Here is a 22,347-nt window from a genome sequence, read left to right as displayed (position 1 = left end):
TGATGCGGGACATGAAGGGCTGGGAATGAACAGGAACCCAAGGGACAATTGCAGCCAAATTTTAGGGTCCAGCGAAGGAGTCTTGAAAAGGGGTGACAGACCTAGGCCTCTTCATATCACAGAAGATTATATTCAATGTAAGTGATGATGCAAATAACCAATAATACTGTGGTGTGTGTGTGTGTTTGTGCGTGTGTATGTGTTAGAAACAAACAAGAAAATCTTTTCCAGAATTAATCATGCTGAAAAAATAAATGAGCCCCCATTTTCAACTAGCATCAGTTGACAATTGTGGCAGACAGCCTCCAAAATGATCTGCAGAATCCTGGCCTCCTGGTATTGATATACCTGTAGAGTTCCCTCCCACACTGAACAGGGCTGAGGATATTGAAGAAATGGTGGTGTGTGACTTCTGAGCCTAGGTCATAAAAGACACTGTGGCTTCTGCCTTGCTCTCTTAGATCATTCATTCTAGGAGAGAACTTGGGAGAAGTCATGAGGACAGTCAACCAGCTCTTTGAAGAAGTCCACATGCTGGGAAACTGAGGCCTCCTGCCAACAGCCTTGTGAGTGAATCATCTTGGAGGTGGATCCTCCAGCACCTGTAAAACCTTCAGATGACCACAGATCTGGCTGACATTTTGACCTCAATGTTATGAAAAATCTTGAGGCAGAAGCACCCAGCTAAGCCAATCCTGTATTCTTCACCTACAGAAACTATGAGGTACTAACACATGCTTATTGTTTCAAACTGCCAAGTTTTAGAGTAATTTATTATGCAACAATAGATAACTAATAAAACAATATTAACAATAACCTGACGTACACCCATGAAATATGATATCCAGACAAAATTAGAAAGTGTTTATGTATGCACTGCATTGTTATGTTTCTTTATAGAACAAAAAGAATCCTATGTTTTTCGGATCCTTTTCTCAAGTCAGTGCCAGTGATGCAGGGCCCATGAGCCCAGAAATTGGGGCTCAGCCTGGGAGGGTTCTTGGCTTCACCCAGGAAAGTATTCAAGAGTGGGCCAGTGGTGCCAGATAGCAACTTTTATTGAAGAGGCCGTGTATGGCAGCAGCAGAGGCACTGGTTCTTGTGGAGCAGAGATACTCCATAGGCAGTGTGCCCAGAGTAGCAGCTCAGAGGCAGTTCTTCAGTCATATTTATACCCACTTTTAATTACATGCAAATTAAGGGGTGAGTTATTCAGAAATTTCTAGAAAAGTGGTGGTAACTTCCAGGTCATTGACATGGAAAGGGGGGGTAACTTCTGCATATTGCCATGGCAGTGGTAAACTGACATGGCACTGGTGGGCATGTCTTATGGAAAGGTGCTTTTGCCTCTTCTTTCCTGTTTCAGCTAGTCTTCAATCTGGTCTGGAGTTCAAGCCCTGCCTCTGGAGTCATGTCCCACCTCCTACTTCACCAGTACCTTCCCTCTCCTCCTGATTAGTGTAAGGTTAGCTCATTTTAGAGTCTATACCACTGGGAGGGCAGAGGAAATGTGCCAGATTCACCATCTATTGTTTTGTAATATGAGGTAGCTAAATGCTTTCACTCTACAATGAAAACTCCTTAGATTAGTCAATTAGGATTCATCCATGAACCAAGAAGTCGAGTCCATTTTTTTTTGCCTTCTTTTGCAGAATAACTCTGACATTAATGGAGAAGAGGAGCAGAAAGTGTGCTAGGACCTGTTAGCACAGTTTCTGCTAGCATATCATATCTGCTTTTTATAAAAAACACATTGTCCTACACTTAACATTTTCATTTATATTAGTTCTATAATTCCTCCCCAAAAGATTATGAAGCAGGTATAATTAGCTCCATTTTTTGGATGAAGAAACTGAACAGAACTTGAGCACAGCCTAATTTAATACTTTTCCTCTAATCTACACTGTCCAAAATGATAGTAACTAGGCACATGTGGCTGGTAAGCATGTGAACTTATAGCACACTTAAGCACTTGAACTTACATGTAGCTCATAAGCACTTGAATTTACATGTGGCTAGTAAGCACTGGAAATGTACTAAATTGACATGCGCTATAAATAGTATAAAATCCACATAGGATTTCAAAGATAGTATGAGAAAAATAATGTCAAATATTTTCTTAAATTTTACACTGATTACACATCGAAATGATATTTTGAACGTGTTCATATTGTTAAAATTGATTTCATCTGTTTGTTTTTACTTAAATTTTTTAAAATTGTAAATTATTATTATGAGTACATGACAGTTCTTTTTACTTTTAAATGTGATATGGTTACTATAAAACGTGAAATTATACGTATGGCTTGCATTTGTGTCCCAGGTTATAGTTCTACTGGACAGAAATGCTCTAAACTAAGGCTGATATTTTCAGACTCACAACCTCAAGTTACCCCAAGATAGCCCTCATATCATCTCAGGGTCACTAGGAGGGGAGAAAAAAATATAACAGGTTGTATAATTGATAACCGCCTGTTTTTTATGTTTTGATATTTCATCACGAAAGGGAAGAATCTGAGCACCCTGGTGATACTGGGGCAGAAGGATCAGATGCTATCCAATATCCCAGTGACTTTCTCTGAAGTGTAATTTTATGTCAAAAGGCCTTTCCAAACTTATTCAGGTGTACAAAGCACTAAGGAAAAGTTCAGACCCCTGAGCCAGAAAACTTCATTTTCCACATTAAGATCAAAGGAGTATGCGGGAGAGATGTGGCATTCCCAGTACTGGGAGTTCTGTTATAACAGGGTCAGAGAGAGGGCCAGAAAGGGAGGAGAAAAGCAAAAGACTGCCCAGAAAGTCAGCCAGTGAAAGCAAGTGACTAATGTATACTTTTATGTATTCATTAATGTAGCAAATATCCACTTATTGTCTGTTATTCATTGCCTAATGTGTCCTCATTATCTATAGGCACTGCTCCAAATTCTAGGGATACAGTGGTGACCAAGGATCAAGGTTTCTACCCTCTTAGAATTTGTTTTGTAAAGACAATAGAGAAGAATATACAATGAATAAGTAAATATGATAACTTCAGATTCTACTAGTTAGATTATAGGTTGGCTGCTATAACACAGAGACCCAAATAGCAATGGCTTAAGCAAGAGAGAACTTCATTTCTTTCTCATGTATAATAACAATCTGTGAGTGAGCAGTCTAGGGTGGGATTAGCACTCCTATAGTGTTAGAGACCCAGGTTCCTTCTGCCTTGCTGACCTGCCAGTACTGTATCTGTGGTCATCTACAAGGTTCGAGATGGATCACGATCTCAGGCAAGCAGGAAGGGAAAGAGAAAGTGAAGGCCTCTCCTCTTCCTTTTAAGGATATGACCTAGAAGTTGCACACATTGTTTAATTCACATCCCATTGACCAGTACTTAGTCATATGACCATCCTAGAAGCAAGGTAGTCTGGGAAATGTAGTCTTCATACTGAATGACTTGTAGTCAGCTTAAAAAATGTTTTACGTTTTTTTCTTAAAATGTTTTTTTTTTAATTTAAAGAAAAACAGTGTTTTTCTTTAAATGAAGGAAGAAGAGAACAGATGTTGAGGGACAACTAATAGTATCAGCACAATGGTGAGTTGCACAACTGCTACATTCACAATATCAATAGTAGGACTGCATTACTGGAAAGACCAGGCTCTGACAATCCTTGGATAAATCACACAGGATTGACTTATGTAAGGATAGAGAAGAAAATCAGCACTGTCAGGACTCATGGCAGAGATATCAGCATCATTTTCTAGACATAAAAAGGTGAACACAAAATCCTTTCCAAGGGAAAATCCAGTTGAAGATGAAAATCTGTGAAAGCATAGAGGTCACATTAAATTATCAGGAAGCCTAACTCATCCCCTCTGGACCCAGGACCTATCCTGTAGAGACAAAATATGAATGAAAGAGAGTTGGAGTAGGGGTTGTCAGGTGACTTATTAGCAAGTATGTACAAGGATGGTGTCTCTAGGGAACTAATACTTGAACAGAGACCTGAAGGGTTAGACAGAGTTCCTTATAGAAAACTTTCCAGCAATAGGGAACAGCAGATGAAAAGACCTTGTAACTAAGGTTGACCTTCGCAGGTACTAGAAACCAAGTTTTCCCAAGTAGCTGGAGTGTCATAAGTGAGGCAGAGAGTGGAAATGAGAGGAGGGGAAAAAAGGAGAAGATGAGAAAAGGAAGGCAGCTCTCACGTTTAGCACTGGAGGGACATCTTTATCAGATAAAATGGCAGAATCTGCCTCCTTCAGGTATTCCCTAATGTTTGCCTCTGGCAACTTTCCATACAAATTTCCCCAAACCAGTGCTGAGAAAAGAACCTGGCGTCAGTTTTCCCTGAGCTCAGAGTCCTGTCCTTTCCTTTCACTCATTTTCCTTGTCTGTTTACCCAGGATGCAAATCCCTGCCCACCCTGCTCTTCTCCCAGGGTTGTCGTGAGATCAGATGAAAGAGGAGGTGTGAGGGTGGCTGTCATGTGAAGTGCTGAGTTCTGGGGCAGAGAGGTACAGCACCTGACACCCAGTGGGACTCAGTACTGTTATTTCTATTATGATGGTTGCAGTCAGTTGGTTTCCTCAATTTCCAGACCTTCAGTACAGATCTCAATTATGATTTTGAAATGCTTTTCTTTTTCCATCATACTAATTAACGATGGTTTGTTTTGCCTTGTCAAAGCAGGTGCTTGGATATTTTTAGAAGATTCCCCTTTGTCAAAGATCCCATGGCTTGGTGTGGAGTGGTGTGAGTTGTGCCCAGTGGAACATTTAGGTCATTGGTTGGTTGAAAACTCTGCTCTCTGCATCCTTGTAGAATGTACATGTAGATATGACTTTAAATAAAAGTCAGCATTTTCTGAATTTCTTTTTGTGCCAACCCAGACATACCCCTTTTAAAAATATTGGCTGGTTATTAAACTCTATTTGTTTTGTTTCTCCATCTGTGCCATGTGCTTTCCACAGATAGCTTGTAGAACTTTGCTTAGCACAGGGGCTTTGGAACCACTTTGCATGGTTCCACTTTCACTCTGGGAAGATGGGGAGTTGAGGAAGGAGTTTGGACAGAAGACTTATTTAACTCCAGTTTCATCTTGGTTTCAATTATCTACATACTCATTCATATCCACCCATCCATCATGCTTTCCCATTCATTCTTCCACTGAGCATCTTCTATATACCAAGTTTCACAGCAGTATGAGGGTTTGCAAGCACAGAGATGAAAAAGAGAGTTTATGCCCATGAGGACCTTGAAGTCCAATAATGTGGTCTTATAGAGCAGAGTGTTAGATGCTATGAGAAAGGAATGCACGAGAAGGATGAGAGCCCAGAGGACAGCCCCTCTTCTAGGATTGAAGGTCCAGGGAAGTCTTCCTGCAGGAGATGAGACTGAACTGAATCCTGAAGGATAAAGGCGGTCAGAGAAGGCTTTACAAGTAGAAGAAACAGCAAGTACAGAGATATATTGGGGTGGAGAGTTTGGCATGGTATGGGAACTGCAACCTGTTTTAGTACAGTCAGAGCATAGCATGCAGGATGGAGGTGGAGGGTGAAAAAAAATGATGCCAGAAAGGTGGGCAGGGGTAGGATCGTCAAAAGTCCTAGGAGCCATGGTAATGAGTTTGAACCAAGGGGAAATCCTCTAAGATAATTTAGAGCAGGAGAGTGATGAACAGATTTGTAGTTTTTGAAAGCTTCTTCCAGCTTCAGGGTGGAGGCTGGACTGAAGGAGGTCAGACTCACTGAGGGAAATGGGATCAGTCGGTGGCTGTCGCAGTGACGGTAGGACATAATGGTGAAGCCCCAGCATTAGGTAGTGGTCGTGAAAGAGAGAAGGAGACAGTTCAAGATATACCTGAGGAGTGGAATGGACAGGGCTTGTTGCTAGATGGAATGTGGAAGTGAGGGAGAAGGAGGAGGCTTCAGTGTCTGAGTGACAAGGATGTCACTAATTCTTGCATGTAACGTAGGAAAGAGGACAGCCTTGTGGGAGGGTGCCTTGAGTTCAGGCTCACCATCTAAATGTTGGGTGAGATAGAGATTTGAGAGAGCTCGGTGGGACTGTGGTTGCCCAGGGAGAAAGTAGAGAGTTGAGGAGAGCCGGGCGCGGTGGCTCATGCCTGTGATCCCAGCACTTTGGGAGGCCAAGGTGGGTGGATCACCTGAGGTCAGGAGTTCAAGACCAGCCTGACCAATGTGGTGAAATCCCGTCTCTACTAAAAATACAAAAAATTAGCCGGGAGTGGTAGCGCGTGCCTGTAATCCCAGCTACTTGGGAAGCTGAGGCAGGAGAATCTCTTGAACCTGGGAGGCGGAGGTTGCAGTGAGCCGAGATCACACCATTGCACTCCAGCTTGGGCAACAAGAGTGAAACTCCATCTCAAAAGGAAAAAAAAAACCCAAGAGTTGAGGAGAGGAGAAAGCCTGCACCAAAACCCCAGGGAAACTGTGTTTATTGAGAAGCAATGGAAGAGTAATTAAAAAGGAACCGAGGAGGAACAGCCAGAGATGTAGGAGTCCTGGCAGCCTGGGCAGCAGAATTCCCAGGAGTCACATGTTGTGAAAGGATGAGGAGGATGAGTGTGGAAAGGCACCCATTGGATTTAATGACAAAGAAGTTTCTGGCTGTCTTGTAGAAAGCATCTCTGGTGGGGTGAGGAGTGAATGGCATGTGAGGAAGCTGGTGTGGAGGGTGCAGGCGAGCCTACACCCATGGCTGTGAAGAGGGAGAGGTGGCTAGAGAGGAAGATGAGAAGGGCAGGTGACTGGTCTGGGGCTCACAGTGAGTTAATGTATTAAATTAATTCATCCACCTAATTAGGTGCCTGTTATGCAGCATGTTGTGCTAGGTAGAAAGAAACTTAAGACATGCCTTCCAATGTGTAAAATTCAGTGAGTAAAGCCCCAAAAATGCAGGATCAAGAGACCCACTTTCCTATATTTGCTAAAAAAAATGTGGTATAGTAAAAATGACACAGATTTTGGGTAAAAATAGATCTAGGTTCAAATCTTGACTTTCTTTTTGGCTATGTGATCTTGGGCAAATTATTTAATCTCTCTAAGCCTCAGTTTTCACATCTGTAAAATGGGAATAATAATATCCCCCATATAGATTTCTTGAGAAGATCTGAGATAAGGTCTATTAACTCCGTAAGGGTAAGGGATTTGTCTAAATTACTCAGTATCGTATCCCCAGTACCAAGCATAGCATAATGCCTGGCCCATAGCAGGGATTTAGTGGATATTTGCAGAATGAATGGATGACAGAAGATATGTGAAGATCCTGGCATAGAGGAGGTGCTCTGTAAAGGGTAGCCATTCTTCCTCACTGCTCTGGGACCTGTGAGGATCTGTCACTGGATGTGTGAGGATGAGATAATGAATTACCAGGCAAAATGCTAAAGCCTCTGGTTGGCAATGAGACGTAGGGTGGATATCCCGTTCTGAATACTTGGCTCATGATGGGCGTGAATGGATAAGGGAAGCAGCTTGTGCCTGGCCAGAGGCAGGCCATCGACAGTCCTGTGCAGTACAGGGAGGCTGAGGGGAAGGAATGTTAGGCATGTGCTGACTTACATGTGACCTCAAGTGAGAGGGACAGGCTGTTCCAGTCATCTCATCTAGGTGAGCAGCTTCTAGCTCTCAGGCCTGTGACTCTCAGTGGCCTGGGTCAGCTAAAAGGTTCCTGCCTGTCCACAGGTGCTGGCCTTTTCTGGCTAGTCTTCCCTGTTCACAATTTAGATGCTCAAGGCAGCAGAACAGATAACAGCAAAAAGTGGAGGCAATTTACCTCTTTGTTAATTCCTGCCTGAATGAAAACAAAAAAATTGTTGTGTATGTTTTCTCCCTGGAAAAGTCATACCTGCTCAATATTTAAAAAAGTCCTAGGACAGCAAAAAGAAACAAAATCACCAAATTGGTGTGGTTTCAGGGTCATGTTTTTCTTTTTTTCTACCTGGTTTTTAATATACTCTCTGCCTAGTTTCTTTTCTTTTTGGACTTGAGGAAGGCCAGAGCTGCTTTTCCTGGAAGAACGATGCTCCGTGACTGGCAAAACCAGTGAGAGAGACACTTTGGCACATTAAGAAGCCAGAGGCTCATTACTGTCTATTTACTACCTTGTAGAATGCTCCCGAAGAAGAACCTGAGACTGTCATCTCCTGGAATGGGGCTCCCCAGAGCTTCCTCACTCAGGATGTGCATAATGAATGTAGCAGCCTGGGCTGGGGGAGGGCGTCGCATGCTGGGCCTGTGGTCCCAGGGGCAGCCTCATCTTTCCTTGGCTCCTTCAAAAGCAAGGCATTCTGGGCAGGGAGGGATGATTTATGATCTCCTCTCTTTGGGCTCAGCGTGGATGCTGTGGGAGGAAGGAGGCTGCTCTGCACAGGGGCAGGAGCAGAGCATCCACACACCATGCAGAGGATCGCTGGACACATCTCACATAGTCAGGGTTGGAGAAGAACTCATGATCACCTGATCAGCCTCTCAGGTCTACAGAGGCAGAAAATGAGGCATAGGGAGAAAATGGGGCTGGATGAAGGCCCACTCTTAGCCCATGCCAGAGCAGAGGAACATCCATTCATGCCTAATCCAATGCACTGTGCTGATTCACCTCTCTCGGTAGTGAATTTTCCCATCTGGAAAACTAGGCTGATATTGTAAATCCTAGTTTACAAAAACATTCTCAACTGTAATGTGAAAGAATACACAACTGGGAGTCAGAAGACATTGGTTTGAGTCCTAACCCTGTGGGATCTTGGGTAAGGCACTTTGCCTATTTGAGTCTCAGTTTACCTTCTGTAACATGAGGGGAATTATCAACAATAATAGCTAATATTCTTGAACCCTCACTGTGGGCCAGGCAATGTGCTAAGTGTTAGGGTTATTTCATTTATTCTTCTTAATAACCTTAAGAGGGAAGTACTATTATTCCTATTTTAAAGATGAGGAAACTGAGGTTGAGTTTAATTAGCTTGAGTAAGGTCTCAAAGCTAGGTGATAGTATTTATCTCACAAGGTTTGTGTAAGAGTTGCATAAGCTGCTTATGAATGTATTTTTCGATTATGAAATATACATGCAAACAATTTTCCATGTAAAAGTATTTTGAATTTTTTTGAGAAAAAGTCCTGAATGCCAAGTCATCACTGTTTGATCGTATTTGCCAAATGTTCTTTGAATTGCCGCTGAGTGTGAAGAACCATGTCAAGCGCTGGAGAGGAGGGCAGGCTGCAACCCCCGCTCTCATGGAGGTTACAGGTCAGCAGCTAACGCAGCCATCCAGGTAAAAATGACAAGTGGGATGTGAACCCAGGAGTGGGAATGGATGGTGGGTAAGGGAATGAGCTTTGTCTGGAACAGTGGTTTCTAACCCTGGCCAATCCCAGAGATTCTGATTTACCAGGGAAGGGAAGGAGCCCAGACATTGTTGTTTTTTAAAGCCCTCTGGGATTGGAATGGGCCACGACAATTCAGACCTGCTGATCCAGATGATGAAGACACCTCCCTGAGGAGGTAACATTTAAGCTAGGGGCTGCTGGAGTTTGAAGATGGTTCATTCTAACTGCAGCTGACAGCTTTGCCAGGTAGATGTTTCTCTTTTCTGACATGGAGGACTGGAGACCACAGTCAGGAGGGACCCCCAGGTGAGCTGCACCTCCTGAGAGAAACTCAGCCATACGGCAAGGCTGCCCACCCCACCCTCCGCATTCACTGCCCCACTTCCAGAGAAGTGGTTTCCTCTGGAGCTGATGGCTCCACCTGTCGCCTCTGTGCAGCCAGCTGCTACTGAGTAGGGGCTGGGTGAGGAGTAGATCCAGGATTCTTGGAGGTGTGACTTTGAAGACTGGTTTCTCCCTTCACCCATCAGGCTGCCAGTGGGGGCTGCTCCCGAGACAGGCTGCATCCATGGTGACCCTTCATGTCACACAGCCAGGCCTGGGAGATGCAACGTCAAAAAACACATTCAGAGACAGTGCATACAATTCCTACAAAGACTCTATCAGCTAGCAGTGAGACCTCGGGCTGGTTGATTAAACTCTGAGCCTCAGTTTCTTCACCTATAAAATGAGGATAATAGTGGTAGTGTTTGATGAAAACAACCATAAAGTTGTTTTTATGAAAGAGTAGCCAGGACAGAGGAAGCCCCTTTGATGCTGGCACATGGGGTGAAGGCTCATGCCCCCCTCAAGTCAGCTCTGCCAGGTCAGCTGTATCATGCATTCAGTAAATGAAGTCACACCTAGGCCAGGTGAAAGGATGTACCCTTAGCACGCTAGCCAAGAGGCCTTGCTAGTTCTGAGCCCCAGATGAGGAAAACCAGTGTTGTTGGAGGCAGTCCTGCTCTAGGGAGGGGGCTGCTCTTGGAGCAGAAATGGAGACGGACTGCTTGCCCCAGTGTCAAGCAAGAAGATGGAGTTGAACATGACCACCCCTTCTCCCCACATTTACCAAGCAGAGAAGTTTCCATCTCCACACATGCAGTGGAAGTACAAGGTGAAGAGAATCTAGAATCTCCCCTACTGAGGAGGTTTCCTCTATCCAGACACACAGCACGAGTGGGGAAGAAGCATTGCAACCTCTACCCCCCACCCTGCCACCATCTTGCACATGAAACCCTGGAGTTTTAGAACTGAAGGTACTTTAAAGATCATCTAGACCAACCCACTCATTTACAGAAGAGGAAATAGACTCAGAGAGGGAGAATGACTTGATGAAGGGGAAAAGCTGAGACTCAAACAGGGTCTCCTGGCTCCTGGACCTGTGTTTGTTTCATGTCCAGGGTGGAGCTGGCAGGGCTTTTTCCAGGTCATGCTCTAGGGGCATGAACATCTCCAGCCAGGCCCATCCCTATCAGCATTGCATGTAGGGATGGCACTCAGCCTTGCCACTCCTTTCTTTAGTTAAATGTTTCATGGATGAATGAGATGAGATATATCCGGGTGACATCTCTTCTGTTTAATTGTAATATTATAACTGTTTATCAATATATAACCTTTAATATGCATCTATCAAACAAATGTCTATTCTTTAACATGTACTTGTCCTTGTGTTTCATGCATAATGAAACCAAATGGAAGAAACAGCCCTACATTATCACCTTCTTCCTGGATCTGCTGTCTTCCCATCTCGATTCTGCCTTTACAACTTGGCCTTTGCCTTTAACAACACATCTAGGACAATGCCACTCCCAAATTGGCTCAGCTCACAGCAGTGCTACTACCTGCCTTATTCTGGCCATGTGGGAGTGTTTCTAATCATAACATGGCAGAACTGGAAGGGCTCTTACAGATTATCTGGTCCAGTGGATTTCAAGATCCTCATTTCCTTAGTGAAACTGTCTTATAAAACACAATCTTAAGTGAAATTCTAAAGGTGGAGCTCTTGGGAGGCAGCAGGGGGTCCAGGGCCAGAGGCTCTCCCACTTGGCTTTCCTTTTGCCTTGTTCTTTTCCATCTTCTAGCCCTCTAAGATAAGGTGCCCATGTTGCAGATGAGCAAAGTGAGTTCCAGAAAATGAAGTCACATGGTTGGTGAGCCTAGATTCTAGAGTCTGATAACAAGCTGCTTATAAAAAAATAAGTCGTGCTTTTCAGTTTTCACTTGTGAAAATTCTGATATTTTTGGCATTAAATAAATGAGTAAAACTGAGCCTTTAATTATAGAATTAGTCTTTTAATTAGTTTGTCAAACATTTGTTAAGCACATGATCTTTCCAGTTGCATTAAAAATTCATGATTTGAATGTAGATACAATAAAAATTGGCCTTTGGTGCTAATGAAAATCAGAGAGTGCCTATAATTAAGATTAAATTCCATTGTAAGTATAAACCCTCCCAAGTAATTGTGGCTTAAACAAAATGGCACTACATGTCTGTGATGGTTAATACTGAGTGTCAACTTGATTGGATTGAAGGATGCAAAGTATTAATCCTGGGTGTGTCTGTGAGGGTGTTGCCAAAGGAGATAAACATTTGAGTCAGTGGGCTGGGGAAGGCAGACCCACCCTTAATCTAGTGGGCACAATCTAATTAGCACCAGCAAATATAAAGCAGGCAGAAAAACATGAAAGGAGGGACTGGCTTAGCCTCCCAGCTTACATCTTTCTCCCATGTTGGATGCTTCCTGCCCTCAAACATCAGACTCCAGGTCCTTCAGTTTTGGGACTCAGACTGGCTCTTCTTGCTCCTCAGCTTGCAGACAGCCTATTGTGGGACCTTGTGATCGTGTAAGTTAATAATTAACAAACTCCCATATATATATATATATATATATATATATATATATATATATATATATATATCCCGTTAGTTCTGTCCTTCTAGAACCCTAATACAGGTTTTGGTACCAGGAGTGGTTCTAGAGGAACAGAATATTAAGGATGGAGTTCTTTTGTTTGTTTTAGGGTTACTGGAGTTGACTGCTTAATATGATTGACCCCAAAATGCTAAGGACTCTACTTCTAACAGCATGGGGAACACTGATAGTCCTTGGCGTGAACTGTTTAGAGTTAGGCAAAATAAATGCATTTGACACTCCTGATTCACCACTTGTGAGAGGCAGGGAGTTTAATGACTCTCTACATAATACCTTTGACCATATGTGGAGAACCAAGGAACATAATGAAGCTGGTTGGTTGCTCCGAAATTCAGTGGACAAAGTGATGAAAGAAAATGATGAACTCAAGGATTCTGTCTTCCAGCCTCAGAAACAGATACTCAAATCTGCTAAGATTGCCCTGAGTGGCAGTCTTTTCTTCTGTAGAGAAAGAGCTGAAATTATGGAAAAAGAAACACAAGCTCTTATCATGCAAGTGGCTTACGTGCAATGAAGATGCATGCACAGCCTATCCAGGTGTCTACCAGTTAAAGTGAGGGCATTGATTGGAAAAGAATGGGACCCTGCAACTTCGAATGGGGACATGTGGGAGGACCCTGATGAAGCTGGGGACAGAGTTTGTAAGCTCTGATGAACCTTTTTTGCCAGGAGGAGCAGCTTCCCCATCCCCAGTAGTGGCAACATCCCCTCCCCAACCCATGCTGCCATCAGCCTTTCCACCTTTGTCTGAGGAGATAAACCCTGCGCTGCCTGAGGCAACAGTGATGGCCTCCACTGAGGCAGTTGCCAGGCAAAATACGGTTGATTCTCCTCAGGACTCACCCCCAACACCCCTGTTTGCTTCTAGACCTATAACCAAAGTCCCAGTGGTCCCCTAGAGGTGAGGTTGAGAGTGTGACCCATGAGGAGGTGCGTTACACTGGAAAAGAACTGTTTGAATTCTCCAATTTGCATAAACAGAAATCTGGAGAACAGGCATGGGAATGGATATTAAGGGTATGGGATAAAAGTGTAAGGAACATTGAGTTGGATCAAGCTGAATGTATTGATTTGGGCCCACTAAGTAGGGACTTTGCTTTTAATGTTGCAGCTCGGGGAGTTAAAAAGGTTCTAATACTTTATTTGCTTGGTTAGCTAAAATATGTATTAAAAGATGGCCCACTGTGAGAGAGCTAGAAATGCCTGAGCTCCCTTGGTTTAAAGTAGAGGAAGGGATCCAAAGGCTTAGGGAGATTGGAATGGTGGAGTGGATTAGTCACTTTAGACCTACTCATCCCAGCTGGGAGGGTCCAGAAGATACACCCTTGACCAACACCTTGAGAAATAGATTTGTGAGGGCAGCACCTGCATCTTTGAAGAGGCTTGTAATTGCTTTTCTCTATATGTCAGATATAATGGTGGGAACTACAGTCACTCAGCTACAAAATTTAAATACAATGGGAATAATTAGACCCGAGGTGGCAGGGGCTAAGTGGCGGCCCTCAATCTTCAAAGGCAAAGTGGGCGTAGCAGCTAACATAATGGACAGCAGAGGAAAAGTGTCAGAATAGTCTGACTTGTGCAGACCTCTGGCATTGGCTAATTAATCACCGTGTTCCTAGAAATTGATACAAAGCCTACCACATTCCTACTTAATTTATACAAGCAGAAAACTTCTAGATTGAATGGACAAAGACTAATTTGAATTATAAAAACAGAGTCACAGCCCCCTCAATCAATTTCCAGACTTGAGCCAGTTTACAGACCCAGAACCCCTTGAATAAAGGGAAGGCTGGGCCTCCTTGAGGAAGGACCCCACTATATTACTGACAGTTTATGCAGTGAATCTTTCTCCTGTCCTTCCCCAAGGGGACTGCTGGCCTTTCACCAGGGTAACTGTGCACTGGAGAAAGGGAAATGATCAGACATTTTGGGGACTACTGGACACTGGCTCTGAGCTGATGCTAATTGGAGGGGACCAAAAATGTCATTGTGGTCCTCCAGTTAAAGTAGGAGCTTACAGAGGTTAGGTAATTAATGGAATTTTAGCTCAGCTCTGACTTACAGAGTGTCCAGTGGGTCCCCAGACTCATCCTATGGTCATTTCCCCAGTGTCAGAATGCATGATTGCCATAGACATACTTAGCAGCTGGCAGAATCCCCACACTGGCTCCCTGACCGGTAGGATGAGGATTATTATGGTGGGAAAGGCCAAATGGAAGCCATTAGAGCTGCCTTTACATAGAAAAATAGTAAATCAAAAACAATATCACATCCCTGGAGGGATCGTGGAGATTAGTGCCACCATCAAGGACTTGAAAGATGCAGGGGTGGTGATTCCCACCACATTCCTGTTCAACTCTCTCATTTGGTCTGTGCAGAAGACAGAGGGATCTTGGAGAATGACAGTGGATTATCATAAGCTTAACTGAGTGGTGACTCCAACTGCAGCTGCTGTACCAGATGTGGTTTCATTGCTTGAGCAAATTAACACATCTCCTGGTACCTGGTATGCAGCCATTGACTTGGCAAATGCATTTTTCTCCATTCCTGTCCATAAGGCCCACGAGAAGCAATTTGCCTTCAGCTGGCAAGGCCAGCAATCTACCTTTACTGTCCTACTTCAGGGGTATATGGACTCTCCAGCTTTGTGTCATAATCTTATTTGGAGAGAACTTGACCTCTTTTGGCTTTCACTTTGGTATCACTTTGGTCCATTATATTGATGACATTATGCTGATTGGATCCAGTGAGCAAGAAGTAGCAAACACACTGGGCTTATTGGTGAGACCTTTGCATGCCAGAGGATGGGAAATAAATCCGATTAAAATTCAGGGAACTTCTACTTCAGTAAAATTTCTAGGGGCCCGGTGGTGTGGGACCTGTCAAGATATTCCTTCTAAGATGAAGGATAAATTGCTGCATTTGGCCCCTCCTACAACCAAGAAAGAGGCACAACGCCTAGTGGGCCTATTTGGATTTTGGAGGCAACATATTCCTCATTTGGGTGTGTTACTCTGGCCCACTTGTCAAGTGACCCGAAAGCCTGCCAGCTTTGAGTGTGATCCAGAACAGGAGAAGGCTCCTCAACAGGTTCAGGCTGCTGTGCAAGCTGCTCTGACACTTGGGCCACATGGCCCAGCAGATCCAATGGTGCTTGAGGTGTCAATGGTAGATAAGAATGCTGTTTAAAGCCTTTGGCAGGCCCTCATAGGTGAATCACAGTGGAGGCCTCTAGGATTTTGGAGCAAGGCCCTGCCATCTTCTGCAGATAACTACTGTTTTTTTGAGAGACAGCTGTTGGCCTGTTACTGGGCTTGGGTGGAAACTGAATGTTTGACTATGGGTCATCATGTCACCATATGATCTGAATTGCCTATCATAAACTGGATGCTTTCTGACCCATCTAGCCGTAAAGTGGGTCATGCACAGAAGCATTCCATCATCAAATGAAAGTTATATGTACGTGATCAGGCTTGAGCAGGTCCTGAAGGCACAAGTAAGTTACATGAGGAAGTGGCTCAAACACCCATGGTCTCCACTCCTGCCACCCTGCCTTCTTTTCCCCAGCCTGCACCGATGGCCTCATGGGGAGTTCCCTATGATCAGTTGACAGAGGAGGAGAAGACTAGGGCCTGGTTCACAGATGGTTCTGCACAATATGCAGGCACCACCCAAAAGTGGACAGCTGCAGCACTGCAGTTTCTTTCTAGGACATCCCTGAAGGACAGCAGCGAAGGGAAATCTTCCCAGTGGGCAGAACTTTGAGCAGTGCACGTGGTTGTGCACTTTGCATGGAAAGAGAAATGGCAAGATGTGTGATTATATACTGATTCATGGGCTGTAGCCAGTGGTTTGGCTGGATGGTCAGGGACTTGGAAGAAGCATGATTGGAAAATTGGGGAAAAGGTATGTTGATTGACCTCTGAGTGATCAAAAACCATGCTGATATTTGTATCCCATGTGAGTGGTCAACAAAGGGTGACCTCAGCAGAGGAGGATTTTAATAATCAAGTGGATAGGATGACTCATTCTATGGACACCACTCAGCCTCCTTCCCCAGCCACCTCTGTCCTTGCCCAACGGGCCCATGAACAAAGTGGCCATGGTGGCAGGGATGGAGGTTATGCATGGGCTCAGCAACATGGAATTCCACTCACCAAGGCTGACCTGGCTACAGCCACTGCTGAGTGCCCAATTTGCCAGCACAGAGACCAACACTGAGCCCTTGATATGACACCATTCCTTGGGGTGATCAGCTAGCTACCTGGTGGCAGGTTGATTATATTGGACCTCTTCCATCATGGAAAGGGCAGAGGTTTGTCCTCACTGGAATAGACACTTACTCTGGATATGGGTTTGCCTATCTTGCACGCAATGCTTCTGCCAAGACTAACATCTGTGGACTCACGGAATGCCTTATCCACTGTCAAGGTATTCCACACAGCATTATCTCAGATCAAGACACTCACTTTATGGCTAAAAAAGTGTGGCAGTGGGCTCGTGCTTATGAAATTCACTGGTCTTACCATGTCCCCCATCACTGAAGCAGCTGGATTGGTAGAACGGTGGAATGGCCTCTTGGAGTCAATTACAACGCTAACTAGGTGACAGTACTTTGCAGGGCTGGGGCAGAGTTGTCCAGAAGGCCGTGTATGCTCTGAATCAGCATCCAACATATGGTACTGTTTCTCCCATAGCCAGGATTCACAGGTCCAAGAATCAAGGGGTGGAAGTGGAAGTGGCATCACTCATCATCACCCCTACTGATCCACTAGCAAAATTTTTGCTTTCTGTTCCTGCTGCATTATGTTCTGCTGGTCTAGAGGTCTTAGTTCCAGAGGGAGGTACGCTGTCACCAGGAGACACAACAACAATTCCATTAAACTGGAAGTTAAGATTGCCACCTGGACACTTTGGGCTCCTCCTACCTTTAAGTCAGCAGGCTAAGAAGGGAGTTACAATGTTGGCTCGGGTGGCTGACCTGGACTATCAAGATGAAATCAGTCTACTACTCCACAATGGAGGTAAGGAATAGTATGCATGGAATACAGGAGGTCCATTAGGGTGTCTCTTAGTGTTACCATGCCCTGTGATTAAGGTCAATGGGAAACTATGACAGCCCAATCCAGGCAGGACTACAAATGATCCAGACCCCTCAGGAATGAAGGTTTGGGTCACTCCACCAAGAAAAAAACCATGATCTGCTGAGGTGCTTGCTGAAGGCAAAGGGTATACAGAATGGGGAGTAGAAGAAGATAGTCATCAATATGAGCTACAACCACGTGACCAGCTGCAGAAACAAGGACTGTAACTGTCACGAGTATTTCCTCCTTCTTTTGTTAAAAACATGTTTGTGCATGTATACGCTTGTACTAAGAAAAGATCTTCATTTTATTTCCTTCTCCTTTATCATGTGACACAAAATTTATTGACTTCATATCAGCATTTAAGTATTGTTAACTTTATGTAATGATATTTGGGTTGGGGATTGGTGCGTTTCCGGTTGTACAAAGAATAGTTGTATTATGTAAGGTGTAATTATGACCTTATCATCATCTTTATTTGAAGATTATGTATGATCTCAGGAGATGTGTATGGGTTCAAATTGACAAGGGGTGGACTTGTGATAGTTAATACTGAGTGTCAACTTGATTGGATTGAAGGATAAAAAGTATTGATCCTAGGTGTGTCTGTGAAGGTGTTGCTGAAAGAGATTAACATTTGAGTCAGTGGGCTGGGGAAGGCAGACTCACCTTTAATCTGGTGGGCACAATCTAATCAGCTGATATATATATCCTATTAGTTCTGTCCGTCTAGACAAACCTGACTAATACAATGTCCCTCTCACATTAAAATCTGGAAGAGGACAATCAAGGGCCAGTGTTGTGGCTGTTTCCTAGAGTTCTCCACCATTCCTAGGATATGGCTCTCAATTTCTTGCACCAAGAGGGTGGCTGGAACTCTAGCATTCATACCTACCAGACAGCAGGATGGAGGAAGGGACAAATAAGAAAGGAGGTTAAGAACCCAGGCCAGCTAAGTTGTCATGGATTTTCCCAAACATGGCTAAAATAAACTTCTGTCTATATGCCATTGGCCTGAACTAGTCATAGGTCATCATAACTATAATGAAGGCTGGGACATACAGTCTATTCCAAGCAGCCATGGGACCTCCTAAAAATCAGGGTTCTGTTGTAAGGGGAAAAGGGGAGAATGAAGGCCAGGGAATGCTACAGAGAGAGTCCCTCATGTTTATTCCCCCATTCTATGATTTTCATAAGCAAAGATTGAGGGAACCTAAAGTTATTGTGTGTGAAGGGGATGTGGAGGTAGGGGAAGTAAGGTGGACTTAGGAGAGGGCAGGGCTGTTAATGGCTGATGGAGGCAGCCTGAAGTGTTTGTAGTTCAATGGTTTATGACAAGGGCTCACCAAAGTTTGTGCCCCCAAGGATTCACATATCTCATGCCCTATGCAGGGTTTCCTACGCAAATTGTTTATTATTATAATTGGACAATAGTGTTGCTTAGTGCAATAGAATATTATCTGACCATAGATCCTGTTTTGGGGATAGAGGGATTTATGGAAGAAATATTAAGAAAACAAAACAAAATGGGAAAACATATAGGAATATTTGATACTAAGTAGTCAAAACATGCCAAAGACCAAAACGACTTTGTACAAAAGCATGAGAAAGCTAATGTGGAAAAAAAGAAAGCCAGTGTGAAGTGAGGGTGTGTAAAACACCATTTTTTTCACTTTGGGACTAATGTGGGCAGCTGTGGACAGTCAGACTGCTTTAGATAATGAACAATGATTATTGAATTGTATTATCAATAATGGCAGCACTTCTTTTTAAATTTAAGACCAGGTTATAAAGCACTTGGGTCTTATCTCCACGTACAATGTACGAAGTATGGACAGTTTCCTAGCTGCTAGAGCACATCCTTGGATTTGAGATAGGAATGCACTTAATAGACTGAATCAGTGCAGCTTTCTTTTGGAAATTTCAATTTCACTGCAAGCAATTTACATAGAGTCTCAGCTTGAATTCATAGCTCATATCTTGGTTGCTTTGGAGATAGCTTCTCTGTTGGAAAGGCAATTACGATCTGTAGGAGAAGCCTGTCTGCCATTAGTCTCCAGTTTTAAACGTTGACAGGTGGAGATGGAGGTGGGGGTGGGGGTGATTAATAAAGGGCTTTGTCTTTCTAGTCCATGGAAGGAAAGGGATTTAGGTGTCACAATTTCCTGGTCTCCAAGGATTTTTTTTTCCTCAACATTTCAAGCTTTTGAGCAAAATGAGAATATGTTTTTTGAAATCAGGGAATTTTGTTGCATTGTATATATTGGGACCATGAAATGACAAAGGCAGTCTCTTGAAGTTTTACTAAGCCATGGAAAAGAAATCTAGTGAGACTATAACATTCATCTTTAGCCTCTGAATGTGGATAGCTTTAAAATCTATACAGAGATTTTTGCTATACTCTTGGTTCTTCTTGTGGAAAATGGAATAGGACTCTGGTTGTTGGTCCTCAGTGCCATTGTACCACAAAGCAGTCCTAATGTTCATGAGATGGCTTTTCCCCTTAACAGCTAATATGGTGAAATTGTTGTGTCTACAATTAGATCATGGTTCAGCCAAACAAATGTGTATTTTATGAGTGACTTATTCTCTGTGAGGCCCTGATGTAGCCCAGAGGCTTATGCATTCAAATCAGAGGCCTGAGTCGAGACCTGCCAGCATTTTCATCTAATTGACTTGGGCACAGGGACCCTTGATTCCTTCTCCTTTAATCATCACCTTATATTCAAGGCTAAAAGCTGTAATTATTTGAAGTAGCTGGAATTTGAGTGACCCAGATAATTATCTCAGCAAGATGGGCTTAAAGTTTATTGACACAAATGCCAGTTTCATTAAAGGTTTGGTACAAAAGGCAAGTCTCTGAGACAGCTGGTTGACTGAGGTGAATTGACAATGAACAGCACCAAAGACACAAGAGTCACCAGGGACTTTGAAGTAATTACCGTCATTTCCATTATACAGTTAGCAGAGGATTATGGGAAGCCAGAACAACCTTTATGGTGATATTTTGCTTTGCCCAAATCGAGGCTAAGCTGCTAAGAATCAGAGGTCTTCTTTCCTCATCATTTCTCAATGACCATGACTCAGACTTCACTTAGGCTACAGGTAGTCAAAAGAAAGGTTAATGAGTCAAAATGAATCAAAACTGTAACCTGCCCTAGATTGTGGGTAGCAAAAGCTAACACTATGGCAACAGTAAAATTTGCACAGATATAGATTTTTTTCAATCTTACCTTATACATCTATACATCTATTTCTTTTGTGTGTTTAATAGATGACTAAAGATAGCACAACACCTGCCTGCTATAAAGTTAAAAATTTTAAACAATTAACATCTGAATTCAAACACATGCAATTAAGGCCTCAATACTGTATTTTAGAGTTTATTAGTTATCGTCAAGTAGTAATAATTCCACATATAGATTAACCATAGATCACTTTGGGAATTAAACATTTTTGTACCATTTATTAAATGGTACTTCCTACTGTTGGCTAACATGTAGTAGGCATGTCATGTTTCCCTAAAGAGATTGTAAGCTATTGGAAGCAGTTGCTTCTAGTAACAATATCACCACAAACTCAGTGGCTTAAACAATGCACATTTACTATCTTACTGTTTCTGTGGGTCAGGAACCCAGGCATGATCTAAATGGGGGCTACACATCAAGGTCTCTCATGAGGCTACAATTAATATGTCAATCAGGACTAAGGTCTCATCTGAAAGCTTGAATGGGGAAGGATCCACTTCCAAGCTCATAAGTCGTATGTGTTTTTTGTTTCCTCCAGCACCTGGCATTATGCTTTGCATGTGTAAGAGGCACTTGTTAGGAACAAAAGGGCATTTTGACTTCCATATACAGAAATATGTGAATGGGTAACTAAGTATGAGTGAAGTCACTACCCAGGGATTGATCTCTATGTTGAAGGAAGGCATGGGGATAGAGGTAATAATTTTCTAATCTGGGTAAACTATACCCCAGTTTGTGATAGGGTGTCTGGACAGATTACACCTCTGGATGAAAAAGTCTAAATAACAATGATAACAGCTTCCATTTATTGAGCAACTAACTTGTGCCAGATACTGTGCTGAGCAGATGAGAATGCAGAGGCCTAGGGGGGTTAAGTAGCTTGCCTGAGAGTCATAAAGCTAATAATTGGCAGAGCTGGGAAACCTTATTCTATTAATGTCAAAGTGCATGTTCCCAACCACTACGCTTTATGCCCTCTGACAGATGGCCTTTTGGGTAGGGCACAGAGCAATTTAGCCCTGTGGGGAGTGAGGTATAGTGCTGCCTTAATCTCACAGTTCTTTTGTCCAAGAGAAATGTTAAGAAAGGATAAAAACTTTCACAGCAAGGTACTATTTCAATTGCTTTCCTTTTTATGTGGGCTAGTTTTAACAGCAAACAAGCCATAAATCAATGCCTAACCTCTGGCACAGCTTAGCAGTCAGGGTTGGGGAGAGGAGACAATGATCACTCACAGTCAGGGTTGGGGAGAGGAGACAATGATCCCTCACAGTCAGCAGCAGTGCCTGGAGCTGGGCAGTGAGGCTGGTCTTCTAGAGTGGGTGGTCAGCAGAGCAGGATGCCATGGAGCAGAGCAGGAAGCCAGTGGCAAACGTGCAAGACCAGGCTGTGTTCCTTGTCAGCTGTCCCCTTGGCTTCCAGCCAGGGCAGGATTTTCTCCTCCAAGTCAGGTTATTATGCCCTTGTGGTTTGGGGGCTTCAAGGTCCCAAACCATTAACATCATAATCATATCACTCTCAGCAGATTTCTGTCCAGCATCCTCCATGATTTATTGTGAACACAAATAAGAAACACACTTATCAGTCAGGACAAGCCAGCTACCAGCCAGCCTAACTAGTAAAAATAACTAAACAATTTGGTATTTCTATATACTGCACCCAGATATGCACAAACATATGCCCTAAATACTAAGGCATTAGCATTAGTATTCT

At 43.4% G+C, this 22,347-nt stretch overlaps 1 pseudogene; it reads left to right on the top strand.

The window, feature by feature from the left end:
* The first annotated feature begins 14,239 nt into the window (after nt 1-14,239).
* LOC134757542 (uncharacterized) lies at nt 14,240-17,350 on the top strand (annotated as a pseudogene).
* Nucleotides 17,351-22,347: the final 4,997 nt, after the last annotated feature.

The sequence above is a fragment of the Gorilla gorilla genome, chromosome 19, assembly GCF_029281585.2.
Source record: "Gorilla gorilla gorilla isolate KB3781 chromosome 19, NHGRI_mGorGor1-v2.1_pri, whole genome shotgun sequence".
Taxonomy (NCBI): domain Eukaryota; kingdom Metazoa; phylum Chordata; class Mammalia; order Primates; family Hominidae; genus Gorilla; species Gorilla gorilla.
Note: the sequence above shows the minus strand (reverse complement) of the source record. Positions and strands in the feature narration are given on the sequence as shown.